The sequence below is a fragment of the Bactrocera dorsalis genome, chromosome 2 (assembly GCF_023373825.1).
Source record: "Bactrocera dorsalis isolate Fly_Bdor chromosome 2, ASM2337382v1, whole genome shotgun sequence".
NCBI classification, from domain to species: Eukaryota; Metazoa; Arthropoda; class Insecta; order Diptera; family Tephritidae; genus Bactrocera; species Bactrocera dorsalis.
In genome coordinates, this window is record NC_064304.1 from 53,467,407 (window position 1) to 53,481,258 (window position 13,852).

Sequence of the window (13,852 nt, forward strand, 5' to 3'; positions counted from 1 at the left end):
TCTGAGTCATTCGAGCCGACAATTTGTGTTTTCGATGAGTTTTCACTGACAACTCACAAATTTATTTTTTTGTTTACATTTTGAGCAACGACAATGGTAAGTTTTGGATGCCTTAATATTGGCCCGCAAAGAGCACTAATTTTGTTTTGCTACAACTCAATGAGTAAGGCTTCTCCTCTATCACTCAACAAATTCCTATTTTTGTATTTTTGCTTTTTCATTTTTCAATATCAATAGGGCGATTCTCTTGCTCTCGCAAGCTTGCATGATGACACAAAATGCAAAAATCCTGTACCGAAAAAAAACTTTCCTTCCTCAACAATTCAAAGTCGAAATATGTCTATATATAAAATGACTGCAAAAACAGGGCTGCAATTATTTTTTTACATGTCATTGCCCGAAAATAAACATGGATTTGGTCTGACATATATTACAGCCATTGTAAATAATTTTCTGCGTTTGTTGCTGTGCCGTTGCAGTAGGTGGAAAATTCTGCAATTCGTGCAGCGTGCAAGGGTTTTGCAAGAGCAAGATAATCCCCCTAATATGAATATTAAGTGACAGCTGTATTTGTAAATGGAATGTAAGCAAATATCAAGTGACAATTTATGGTCGGCAATATATGTCTTCCGCTAAAATCGATTAAACTAGAGCAGGCACCGATTATAATGAGTGGAATGTAAGTTTTCAAGTAGGTTTCAGCGAAAACTGGTTTTCAATAGGGGTATTCGCCTGCTCTTGCAAAACCCTTGCACGGTGCAAGAATTGCATATATTTCCTCTTGTGCACCGGCACAACACCAAACACACGTAGAAAATTATTTGCAATGCCTGTAAAATATGTCAGACCAAACCCCATGTATATTTGCGTGCAATGTCACGCAAAAATATAATTGCAACCCTGTTTTTACATAAAGACATATTACGTTGTTAAATTGTTGAGGAAGGTAAGTTTTAAATAGATTTTATAATTTCTATTTAAATTATAAAGATTTGTTAGAGTTTTTTTTTGTTAAAAATGTATGCAGAAGGTGCGCCAATTCACAATAGCTATGCATAATAGTCATTCACAATAAATTGACCGATTCAGTTGTTCATATATCACTAGATTCTGCAAAGGATAGATAGATAGATAAATAATTGAGGCATGCACTGCGACCATGGGTCTATTGTGCCCTCTCCTAACTCACAGAGACTCGCTTAGCCCCAGCATATTGATAAAGTCCAATATCCTGCTAGGTGCTATCGAGGCGATGTGATCCCTATCCGGAAACATGGATCCGAGGGCCTTCGACCTGCACCTACAGACTGCAGTGCAGTCGATTAACAGGTGCTCCGGGGTTTCAGGCTCACTGTCGCAAAACCGACAGTTAGCGCAAGATGAAAGGCCCATGTTCGCTAAGTGCCTTTTTAACTTGCAGTGGTCGGTGTAGAATGCGACCAGGAGCCTGAGTTTATTTCTTGGGAGGTTTATTAACGACTCGAACCTCTTTTGGCTATACCCCCCAACTAACAGCTTGGGATGACGCATCCCGTGCGCTCGCTGCCAATGTCTCTCCCTGCACGGTCTTTCCTCTTTGCGGAGCAGCTCCTTCGCAGTATGGGGACCCACTCCAGTGAACGGTTCGGGCCTCACCATATTGGTGGAGGCTGCGGAGCGGGCAAGCTCGTCAGCCAGTTCATTGCCGGCTATTCCCATGTAACCAGGCACCCAGATCAGGTGTACCAGGTTCTTTTCGGCTAGGTTGTCCATCCTTCCTCTACACTCCTGCACTAATAGCGATTTGATCTCGTAGGAAGAGATCGCTTTTAGTGCCGCTTGATTATCGCTGAGTATAGCTATTCGCTCGTTGCGATAGTTGCGGTGGAGGTTTATCTCTATACACCGACTTATAGCCAGAACTTCAGCTTGGAAAATGCTCGGAAAGGAATGGAGAGCTTGGTACGCGGACCCGCAATACCCGCACCTATTCCTTCCGACGTCTTCGAGCCGTCGGTGTAACACCTCAATGTACTATCCCTTAGCATTTGCTCAAGAGTGGGGTCCACTCATTCTTGCTACCGAGGGTAACCTTAAACCTCTTCGTGAAATGGGTTGTTTTGCTAATGCCGTCCCTCGGGAGGAGGGCAAAAGGAATATCGTCACTTATCCTCTCCATCCTCTGGGACGAAATTATCTTGCCTTTGCCACAACCCTCTGCTGTTATCTGCAGAAGTGAGTGCTTGGATACTTGACCTATTATTATATGGAGCGGTGTGAGTTCCATCAGGACCTCCAGAGCCGCCGTAGGGCAGGTCAGCAGTTCCCGTCATGGACACGCATGCTAGCCGCTGAAGCTTAGATAGTTGGGTTACCACCGAAGCCTGCGCCGCCACGGAGGCCCAGGACACCGCCCCGTACGTAATTATCGGTCGGACAATCATGGTATATAACCACCTAACGATCTTTGGCTTACAGCCCCAGGATTTACCCGCCAGCCGTTTGCACACCATCAGTGCTTTTGTTGCCTTGACTAACGTTTGATTCACGTGCTGCTTCAACCGCAGGGTAGAATCCAGCGTGAGATCTAGATATTTAACCTTGTTAGTCATTTCGATCTCTCTGCCCCCAAGTGTGAGATTCCTCAGTCCGGGTAGGGACCTGCGCCTTGTTAAATGGACTATGGTTGTCTTTGAGGGGTTGATGTTTAATTCAACTCCCCTGCACCACCCCTTTGCCAGATTTAGACCTCGTTGCACTAGGTCACAGAGAGTATACTTAAATTTACCTCTTGCTAATATCACAATGTCGTCCGCATACCCTTGGCAGCGGATCCCATTGTCAGTTAGCAATACTAGCAGTTCATCTACGACAAGGCTCCATAGTAGTGCTGATAGCACACTTCCCTGTGGGCAGCCTCTTGTCGCACCAAGACGGATCGTTGTATCGCCAACTTTGGTCTCGGCTATCCTGGTGCGCAGCACGGCCTCAATCCATCTGCGCACCGGTGCAGCCACCTTCCTTCTCTCCAGTGCCCTGGCTACACTCTTGTGAGATGTGTTGTCGAAGGCAACTTCGATATCTAAAGAGGCACATATCATCACCTCCCCTTCCTCCAGTGAGCTCTCGATCTCCGAGGTCAACTGGTACAGAGCCGTACTAGTGGATCTTCCCGCTCTGTATGTATGCTGAGCAGCATGCAGTGGTGCAGTTTTCAGCGCCGTCGACCTTATATTGTTGTCTATGATCTTTTCCATCGTCTTAAGCAGGAAGGAGGTTAGACTAATCGGCCTGTAGGATTTTGCCAAAGAATAGTCCCTCCTTCCTGCTTTGGGTATGAAGATCACCTCTGCCATCCTCCATTGGTCAGGGATGTACGCCAATGGAAGGCTCTCCCTTAGCAGCCGAACAAGGTGAGGTAGCAAAAGCTATTCGCCCTGTTGCAAAAGCGCCAGGAAGATGCCGTCCACCCCCGGAGACTTGAATTTATTTAATATACCCACCAATAAGTGGCGCCACCAGAAACAACTATATTTAAAAAGTTCTGTTTCTTTTGCGGCAGTCCTTGTATATCTACTTTGAGTCATAAAGCACATATAGAGGCCGTGAGAGCCTGATGGTAATTTTTCACAGCTACTGTCTAAACTTGGGAAAGGAATTTTTCCCACTCCAAATCTAAGCGGTAATTATAATATTCTTCTGGACGATCTAGGCCCAATAGTCCATAGTTTAGAAATAATTTAATTTTAGCAACCATTATCACCGACTCAGCAGATGATGAACTAGCTCATATACCGACGATTCCGATGTACTCAAATGATTTGCCAATCCCATTTAAACGGCTTCAATTTTTGGTTGAAACATCTTTCCCTCTAACTACAAACAAGTCCCAAGGACAAACTTTCAAAATTAGTACGGATTGACCTACGAAAAGAATGTTTAACTCATGGACAACTGTTATTTGGTCTATCGCGAGTCGGAGGTCCTGAAAATCAATTTCTATTGCAGCCACAAAATAAATTTATATTAATATATATCGGTTACTGGGAAGACCTGACTCAATAAATTATTTTCTAGAGGCAGAGAAAGTAAAATATATAGTAATGGGCTTTTTACAAAAATGAAAAAAAGTAAGAAAGGGCTAAAATCGGGTGCAAGCGAACATTTTACACTCTTGCAACTTGCAAGAATCAAAGCCAGGCAAATACTTTAATGTACTAATATACTTTATGTGAGGGGGGCGCAGAAGCTCATTTAGTCATCCAGGCCCCCTAAACGACTGTTTAGCCTAGAAGACGCTGCAGCTGTTGCAGCGAAAATGCAGCGTTCAGGTGGAAGTGCTGCCATAATCTGCGTTCGTATCTTCTGTTTGTGCATAGTGCAAATCTTGCACGTGAAGATGCACTTCTTGATTTGCGGCGTACCATATGTTGCATGAGGCGATGTTCGGCATGTAGCATTAAGATTGGGATGTAATTGAGGAATAATGTGGCAAATGGTGACGTCTCTGGAATGGTTATGGGGTGGCGATCATTGTATGTTAGGCTTGAATGAGCAAGCCGACCATTAGCACGAAGCAAACGTTTCGTGTCCAAAAATGGGTTTAGAACTAAGAATGAGCTTTTTTTTTTCAATCGGCTTCGATTCTCTTAGTAGTGATATATGGCGGCTGAAGTAGCGCGCTTGTGTATTTGCGATTAGTGCCTTTTGTAACTCTAGGTGCCTCACTGTCATGCATGGGAAATTATGTGATCCTTTGACTTTACTTTTAAGTTGCTCGATAAATTTGAACATATAAGCAACTACTCTGAGAGCTCTTGGAAACGATGAAAATCGTTCAAGGATGTCGGTATCATCCAATAATGTGTGAAAGGTGGCGATTTTTCGACCTTCTGGGCGATAATGTTGCGCATGGGGGATTGTGGCTAAGAATCAGGAGATTCTATAAACCATCGGGAGATCATTCCACGAGAGGGTGGTGGTGGCAAGGTGCAGTGGCTTGCACCGCCTGTACCTAGATCGGCAGGATTGTCAGTACTGGCAACGTGACGCCAAGTCACACATAGATAGTAGCGCAGTATGCCTTTTCAGAGGCGTCACAGAAGCCATGTAATTCGACTTTGTGTTCGGGTGAATAGTTTACCCATCGCGGAATTTGTATCTGAGAAATATCATTCAGATTGTTTGCGAACTGGAACCATTTTTCTAAGCGAAGAGGTTTCACTTGTTCGTCCCAGTCGGTTCCATCTAGCCATAATTCTTGTATTAAGATTTTCGCTTGGATCATAATTGGCGAAAGCGGGGTAGAAGAGTTTTGCCACCGAGGATAAAATCTGTCTTTTTGCTATGGCTGATAATGAGGGTATGGACTCAGTCGTACATGAGAACTGGTCCGACATCGCATTCCATTGGATGCCTAGAGTTTTTGTTGTACTTTCCTTTTCGTATATGAGGAAATTAGTGTCCAACAAATTTTCGTTTGGAATATTTTTGAGTATATTTGGGTGATTTGCCGTAATCTTTTTTAATGGAAACCCTGCGGATTTGATAGTTGCCTAAGGAAATTCTGACTTTGTGTTGTCTGCCAATTCGTGGAGTGTTCGACGAAGCTAAATATAGTGCACAGTTAATGCCAAATGTAACTGATTTTAATTTGAAGTCGCGTAAAGGACTGCATCTTCAGAAAATAATACGTTGAAAATCTTGGTCGTCATTATGTACGACTATTTGCCAATAAATTTTTTCAACGTCCCCATTGAATACGTATTTGAATATACGCCAATAAAAAATCAGAAGCAATAAATCTGGGTGTGGGTCCCGTAAATAGGATATCATTTAGGGAATTCCCCGAACTAGTGGTTTTCGAGGCATTAAAGAGAACTCTTACTTTTGTTGTTTTTTTGTCTGGCTTTACTACTGCGTGATGTAGCAGGTAAAAGGAGTAGTATTTGCCGTTGACGATTTTCTCCCCTGGGTTTACTTCCTCCATATGATCTAAATGGAGGTATTCTTCTAACACACCATCATATTCAGATTTGAGTCACCTTTTTTAAGTAGGTTTCTTTCCATACTTAGAAACTGCTGTATTGCAGAGGTGCAAGAGTGACCTAAGGCGAGTGTGTTAGGAAATTGTTGCTTAAGTGGTAGTCGTACGGCGTAGCGACCGTTTTCTGATCTAGTAGTTGTGGCTTTGTAAAAGACCTCACAATACTGATCTTCAGGGGTTGTGACTGATCCCCCCAGTTCTTCTAATTCCCAAAATTTTTTCAATTGTGAATTGAGGTACTCGTTTGAGATTCCTCAACTTGAGTTGTCATTGTTGTGACTGGTTCCGCAACTAGTCCACTTAAGACCAATCCGAAAATGGTATTTTGTGCCAGAAGTGTATTTGTGATTTTCTCAATACCTTCGAGAATTATCTGTGGTATGAAATCGCTGCCTAATAGAAGATCTATTTGAGTGGGGGTGTTGCAGTTTGGGTCTGCTAGCTTTAGTTGTGAAACCTTTTGCCAATGCTTGCTATTTATATGATAGCTGGGTAGCATATTGGTTAATTGCGGTAAGACAATAGCTTCTGTTTGTATGCGCTTATCCGCTTTGGGGGAAAAGAGAGTAATGGGGCAGATTTTATTTGAGTTTTCAACAACTCTTCCGCCTATTCCCGTGATTTCAAAATTGGCTAGTTTTGTTGGCAACTGTAGCCTATTTTGTGCCCTAGAAGCTATAAATGATCGTTGTGATCATTGGTCTATTAAGGCTCTGAAACAGCTCTCCTCGGTGATCGATGGAGACAACTGCTGTGGATAATAGTACCCTACTGTGATTTTCGCTATGTAGTGTTTGGATTTTTAACGCCTTTAAGCAGCATGGTGCTTCTTAGCAGTTTTCAGAATTTGTTGTTGCAGCTAATCCTGTTGCTCTTTTTACGTTTGCGCTTTTTGGGGATGAGCTGGAAAATTGGTTATATGTAACATTGAATGATGTCTTTTATGGCAGTAAACGCAATGAAATTTGTTTCACAACCTTTAAGCGTATGCGCATTTGACAAACAGTTGGTACATAATTTTTTCGTTCTTACGAAATTGTTGGATCGCTAACATTCATTTTTTTGAATTTTTCGCACGATTTTAGCTTGTGACCTCCTCTACAAAGTTCGCATGACGTTTGTTTATATTGTTCGGAAAGTTTCTATTTAAATTATTGTGGCTACTTGCTTAGTGTCTATTGAAGCTTCTATTGAGGTCGTTTTGAACGTTTTTCGTTCTGACAAGTTTTTTATCTACCCTTTCTACAATTTCACATTGGGTAGTAAGAAATTCTTTCATTTGCTGCCACGTTGCGCACTTTCTTCGCGATGAGAGCGATTGCTCCCACAAAAGTAACGATTTTTCTCGTAATGCAGCTGTGCATATATTTACCAGAATGGGGTCCCAGTTATCTGTGGGAATATTCTGTGTCGATAAAACCGAAAAACAATTTGAAACAGTGGATTGAAGCTTTATGAATTCTTCGCTTGTTTCTTTCTGAATTTTTGGTAAATTCTTTAATATCGTCACCTGTTTGTCGACCAATATTCTTTCGTTTTCATAACGTGCTTTTAGAGCTTCCCAAGTTAAATTGAAATTTTCGTCATTGAGAGCGAACTGTTTGACTACTACTCCTGCTTGACCTTTGGTTTTGTTTCTGAGGTGATACAATTTCTGCGCTTGTGATAATTTAGGATGGTTTGTGTACACAGCTGTAAACATGTCCCGGAAGGACGGCCACTGTTCATAACCACCATGAAATATATTTGTGTCGCAGTATCAGTTTTAGTTGATCAGAGATCATGGCTTTTGTCTCTTTGAATTGGTATAAGCAATTTTCGTATTTGGAGCAAGCCGAGGATTTAAAATTTTCTGGTAGATCTGAGTCGTCTGATTCTACGATTGCGCCGTATGCCGCTTGGAGACGTGTCCAGAAGTTGTCAAGATTTTCTTTTTTAATATCTAATACCGATTCAGAATTATCTTGAATCGGTGAAAATGAGAATCGAGTGCAGTATCGAATTAGACTATCACTCTCGGAAATAAATTTGGTGTATGAAATATCTTTCACACTTTTTTGTTTTGTAGCACCTTGCTTTGAGCGCGTAGCATCTGCAGGTATACACGGACTTTTTTCTTCTGAAATCATCTTTGGAGTTTTTAGCAACTGAGTTGTTTTAGATTCCTTTGAGTCTGAGCTCATTTAAAAGATTTATAGAATAAATCAAAACGTCTTAGTGAAAACTAGACTTGTAGATATTTAGAAAAAGTTTCGTATATAAAATGTTTAATAGAAGATTTTTTTGTAGATACGTTTAAAAAAAATCAATGAACCCAACGGCTTTTTGATAAACCGAGATTTCAAAAATATTTTCGTACATATATGTATTTACTATTTGATTAGACGAGAACTCTTTTGAGTAAATAAGAGTTTTGAACGAAATTGATATAAAGATAACGCTTTACGTATCTACACGATACATATGTGTAATCGCGAACTCTTTTAGGTTAATAAGAGTTTTCAAATGAAATAAATAATTAATTGCTTAAATTTGATTTAATCATTTATTAATGACCGGAAATATTTTATGTATTTTGGTTTTCTGTGTATATTTCTTTTATATACATATGCTTTATGTCCAAATGCCCTATAGGGTATACCTATAGGTGGATATTTTATTTATTATGTGCTAATGAGAGCTCGTTTTAGAGATCACTGCACTTTATACATGTGCATGTATGTATGTACATACATATTGTTGCGAATTTACTCCTTGCTAGTTTTACTTTACTAGGTTCGTATCTCTGGATTGACAAATAAAACCAAAAGCCGTTTAATTCACTTCAACAAAATCTCTTTATTTTACAGCTCGTCTACACTATATCAGTTTACTATTAGCACTGGTTGATTACGTTGGCGCTGCCACGGCTTATATAGCCACGCACTCTTCGCTGATGCCGACGTGTCCTTCTAGAATATTGCGTCTGGAAATTATAAGAACATAATGCTATACGGCGCCAATGCAGCTATTGTTTAGACAAGCAGACAGCAGCGGCGCCAGATGTCTACAACAAGACAATTACCATATACCTACAGCTATTGTTCATAATAAGGGATGCATATAGCAATACAAATACAACTTAATACTACTTTTGTAACACTGCCCTCCACTAAAGCCTAATCGTCCCGATTAGGCACAAATCCTCTAGAACCAAATGGGGCGAGCCTCTCCAAATGTACTACTTTCATTTTACATCGTGCTTTTCCATTTCTTTGTATGCGGTATACCACGTCATTAAGTCGTTTCATCACCATATAGGGTCCTTCCCAGGCTGTCTGCAGTTTCGGGGACAAGCCTTTCTTTCGAAGTGGATTGTACAACAGGACCAGATCACCTTCTTCAAAACCTTTTGAATTTGCCGCTTGATCGAACCGGTCTTTCATCTTATTGCTCATCAGATGCGTATGCTGTCTTACCATTAGATGCAATTCATTCATTTCTTCCTTTAAGGCAGAACAATAATCTCCATCATTTCTTACAGTTGTAGGATTCGTTCCAAACTTAAGATCAGCAGGGAGTCGCAGATCAGATCCGAAAATAATCTTTGCTGGCGTGTAACCAGTTGTCTCGTGCTTCGCTGAACGATACGCCAGCAGGAACATCTGGATGCACTTGTCCCAATTCCGTTGGTCTTTATCAACGATTTTCCGCAGATGTTCTTCGAGCGTTCGGTTGAATCTCTCTACCATCCCATCTGATTGTGGGTGTAACGCTGTTGTCCGTGTCTTGTGGATGCCCAATAATGTACAGACTTCTTGGAAAATGGAAATTCGAAATTTCTGCCTTGATCTGAGTGTAATTCGACGGGCACTCCGAACCTTGTTATCCAATTTTCTACAAACGCTTCGGCTATTGTCTTCGCTTCTTGGTTTGGTAAGGCATATACCTCTGGCCATTTACTGAAATAGTCCATGACAACCAGTAGATATTTGTTTCCGGCCTTACTGGTTGGGAACGGACCTGCAACATCCATTGCGACTCGTTCAAATGGTGATCCCACGTTGTACTGTTGTAGCCTACCGCGACTTTTGGCTTTAGGACCTTTAGCTGCCATGCACTCTACGCAATTACTTATCCATTCTGCTATGGAATCTCGACAACCGATCCAGTAGAACCGTTGTTTAATCTTCTCTATAGTTTTTGTAATTCCAAGGTGCCCTCCACTAGGTCCATTGTGATATTCTTTCAATACTTTCGGGATCATGGACTTCGGTACTATGATCAGCAGACGAGACTGTTTGCCATCTTCGCTTTCCCAGGTACGATGAAGATATCCATTAACGAGGTTTATGCTGTTCCATTGGGCCCAATATGCTTTTGCAGTTGGACTCTCGTTACTTATTTGTTCCTTTGGTGGTCGTACCCCATTTTCTTTGGCTATTATCAGCTTTGCAAGATCAGGGTCCTCCAGCTGATTGATTCTGATGCGGTGAGGAGTCCAATCATCTTGAGGTTCTATATTCAGTAATCGCACGTCGATTATACCTTCTTTTCCTTCTGATTTGGAGCAATGTTTACATTCCAGTGAACAAGGGCGACGTGATAATGCATCCGCATTTTTGTGGTGAATCCCCTTTCGATGTTCTGTTGGTTGTTTTCGTTTTGATGGGTTTACCTTTATATTGCAATTTCGGGCAAAGTGACCCGCTTTTCCACAGTTGAAACATCTGCCTGTTGTATTTACTCGCTGTGCAGCAATTGTCTTCAGAGTCTTCAATATTTCTTCCATCAGCGCCGGTTGTTCCATTTCAACCCTTTGTACTTTGTGTGCTGGTTTACTTAGTAGGGAAGCTGTTTCCTGTGTGAGGGCGTGCGAAACCGTTTCAGCAAACGTTCTTTTTGGCAATGCATATGTGGCACGTTTAGTGTCCACATCACGAATTCCATTTATGAAACATTGAATTTTTACCCTCTCAATGTAATCCACAGGTGCATCTGCATTTGCCAAATGAGCCAGTCGTTCTGTTTCAGTTGCGAACTCTTGCAATGACTCGTTCATCTTCTGACCCCTATTTTGCAGTTCGATCTGGTATATTTGTTTCCGGTGCTCACTACCATATCGTCTTTCTATCGCACACATCAATGCCTCATAGTTGTCCCGTTCACAGTCTGGAATAGTCTGAAGGATTTCTGCCGCAGGTCCTTTCAATGATACAAACAAGGACGCTACTTTGTCCGCTGCATTCCAGTTATTGGCCATTGCTGTCTTTTCAAACTGAAGTTTGAAAATTTGAAATGGAATACTTCCATCGAATGTGGGTGCCTTCAATCTTTGATTATTTGTTGATGGTGCAGGGCCATGTAGTTGCAATTCTCGCACACGATTACTTAATTGAAGAACTTCTGATTTTAAATTTTCTTCTTCATTTTTTAAAGTGCTTAATTCGTCTTCAAATTTTGAAAATTTCTCTTGCACTTGTTTTTGTAGTTGTGTAGTATTTTCCGTAATCTGTTGTACCAAACGATTTTCTAACTGCGTATTATTTTCAGTCATTTGTTGTGTAAGGCGAGACTCTAACTGTGATGCATTTTCAGGTATTTGCTGTGCCAGACGATTTTCTGCATTTTCTGCTATTTGTGATGTATTTTCAGCTATTATTTGCTTAATAGCCACTAACAGCATGTTCGTGTCTACACTTGATGATGTTCGTTGTTCTTCTACTTTTTCTTCTACCTTTGTAGAAGTTTCTGGCCCATCAAATTCGAACTCGTCCACATTAATTCCATTCGCTTCCATTGCTTCACGTAATCGTGCCTGCAGATCCGCCTTTTGCCCGCTTAACGGCAAATTACGCTCCTCCAGTTCCTTTTTTAATTGCTGAATTCTCAATTCCCCGAATTTAACCATCTTGAATTTGGATTATTTGACAATCCCACTTCTGACACCAATTGTTGCGAATTTACTCCTTGCTAGTTTTACTTTACTAGGTTTGTATCTCTGGATTGACAAATAAAACCAAAAGCCGTTTAATTCATTTCAACAAAATCTCTTTATTTTACAACTCGTCTACACTATATCAGTTTACTCTTAGCACTGGTTGATTACGTTGGCGCTGCCACGGCTTATAGAGCCACGCACTCCTCGCTGATGCCGACGTTTCCTTCTAGAATATTGCGTCTGGAAATTATAAGAACATAATGCTATACAGCGCCAATGCAGCTATTGTTTAGACAAGCAGACAGCCGCGGCGCCAGAGGCAGCAATTGTTTAAGTAGACAAGCAGACAGCTGCGGCGCCAGATGTCTACAACAAGACAAATGCTATTCCATATACCTACAGCCAGATGTCTATTGTTTCGACAAGCAGACAGCCGCGGCGCCAGATGTCTACAACAAGACAAATGCTATTCCATATACCTACAGCTATTGTTCATAATAAGGGATGCCTATAGCAATACAAATACAACTTAATACTACTTTTGTAACAATATGTATTACGCTTTGGTTTATTACACAATCTTGCTTGTTGATCAAAAATCAAGGGGTATTGCGGGAAATATGCCAATGTGGACTTTGAATATATTTAATACGCAATCCTGCTGGTTTTGTTAGTCAAAAACCAAGGGGTATCGCGGAATATATGCCAATGTGGACTTTGAAGCAGTGATCGTATCTACATACATATGTGACAATACACTTATGTAAAAATATTTAAGTATATTATAAAATATTTTATGTTATATTTATTAAAGTCTTTAAATTGTGCCCGATGTCGACAGGGTATATTATATATGTGTAAGCGCCCGTGTGTATATATAGTATATCAGTTTTAGTTGAGTTACAAGTATATACCCTGCCAACCATGAGCGGGTAAAATACCAGATAATCAGTGGGTAACATGTGGGTAAACCTGTGGGTAAGCATGTGTAGTTTGCAATAGGCCGCGCGAAGATTTTGCTCACTCACGTACGAATAAATGTGATCATATATCTTTGTTGCGCTCGTTCAGCAGTGTCATATAAAAAAGTATATCTGTCCTGCTCTAATATCCTCAATCGACGGCTGATGCAGGGTTGTATTTTAAACAGCTGATGCAGGGTTGCATTTTAAACAGCTGATGGTGAGGATTGCAGTTTTTGATTCCTACATTAAAAATTTCTTAAAATTTCAAAGAAAACTTTTTAATTTTTAAATTATTAATTTTATTATTTTTAATAAATATTTACACAAAATTGTAATTTATTGTAATTAAATATCTTAACGCTAACATTTTATAAATAAAAGTATGTATATTTAGTCTAAAAAAATAATTTTATCTGAAAAAAGATTATAAAAGACAAAATGAAAATAAAATAAAGGTTATTAAAACCTAAAAATAAATAATAATTACATTGAATTTGTAACATCTAAAAGAAAAAGAAAGATTAATATTATCTAAAAAAATAAAATATATTAAATACAAATAGAATTTTCTTTGAAAGCAAAGATTAATTAAATAAAAATAATAATAACATCTGAAAGAAAAGATAAATATTATTTGATCATTTAAAATATAAAACAAACATTTGTTTTCACATATTACATTAGATTTTGCAGGCCGCTTAAACGCAAATTATTAAAAAATTATTAAAAAAAAAATCACATAAAATTCACTCACTTCTTCTTGTTGTACGAGCACGAATGACATGCGCCTTTCAATCGTTTATTACCATTTTGGGGATTTTCTTTTGGCACTATTGACAATTATATTTTCTCCTTCGCACTCATTCAAATAAATGAAGAAATGAAAGAATCTTTTTTTCATCGCATAAACAAAATGTGCGTTGATGTTAGTGCATAGAGAAA

At 39.9% G+C, this 13,852-nt stretch overlaps 1 protein-coding gene across 1 annotated transcript in view; it reads left to right on the plus strand.

Annotated features, from left to right (window-relative positions):
- The window catches only part of LOC125776319 (uncharacterized protein K02A2.6-like), a 171,111-nt gene that overhangs the window by 35,598 nt on the left and 121,661 nt on the right, over positions 1-13,852 (plus strand). The gene's annotated exons all lie outside the window — the stretch shown is intronic.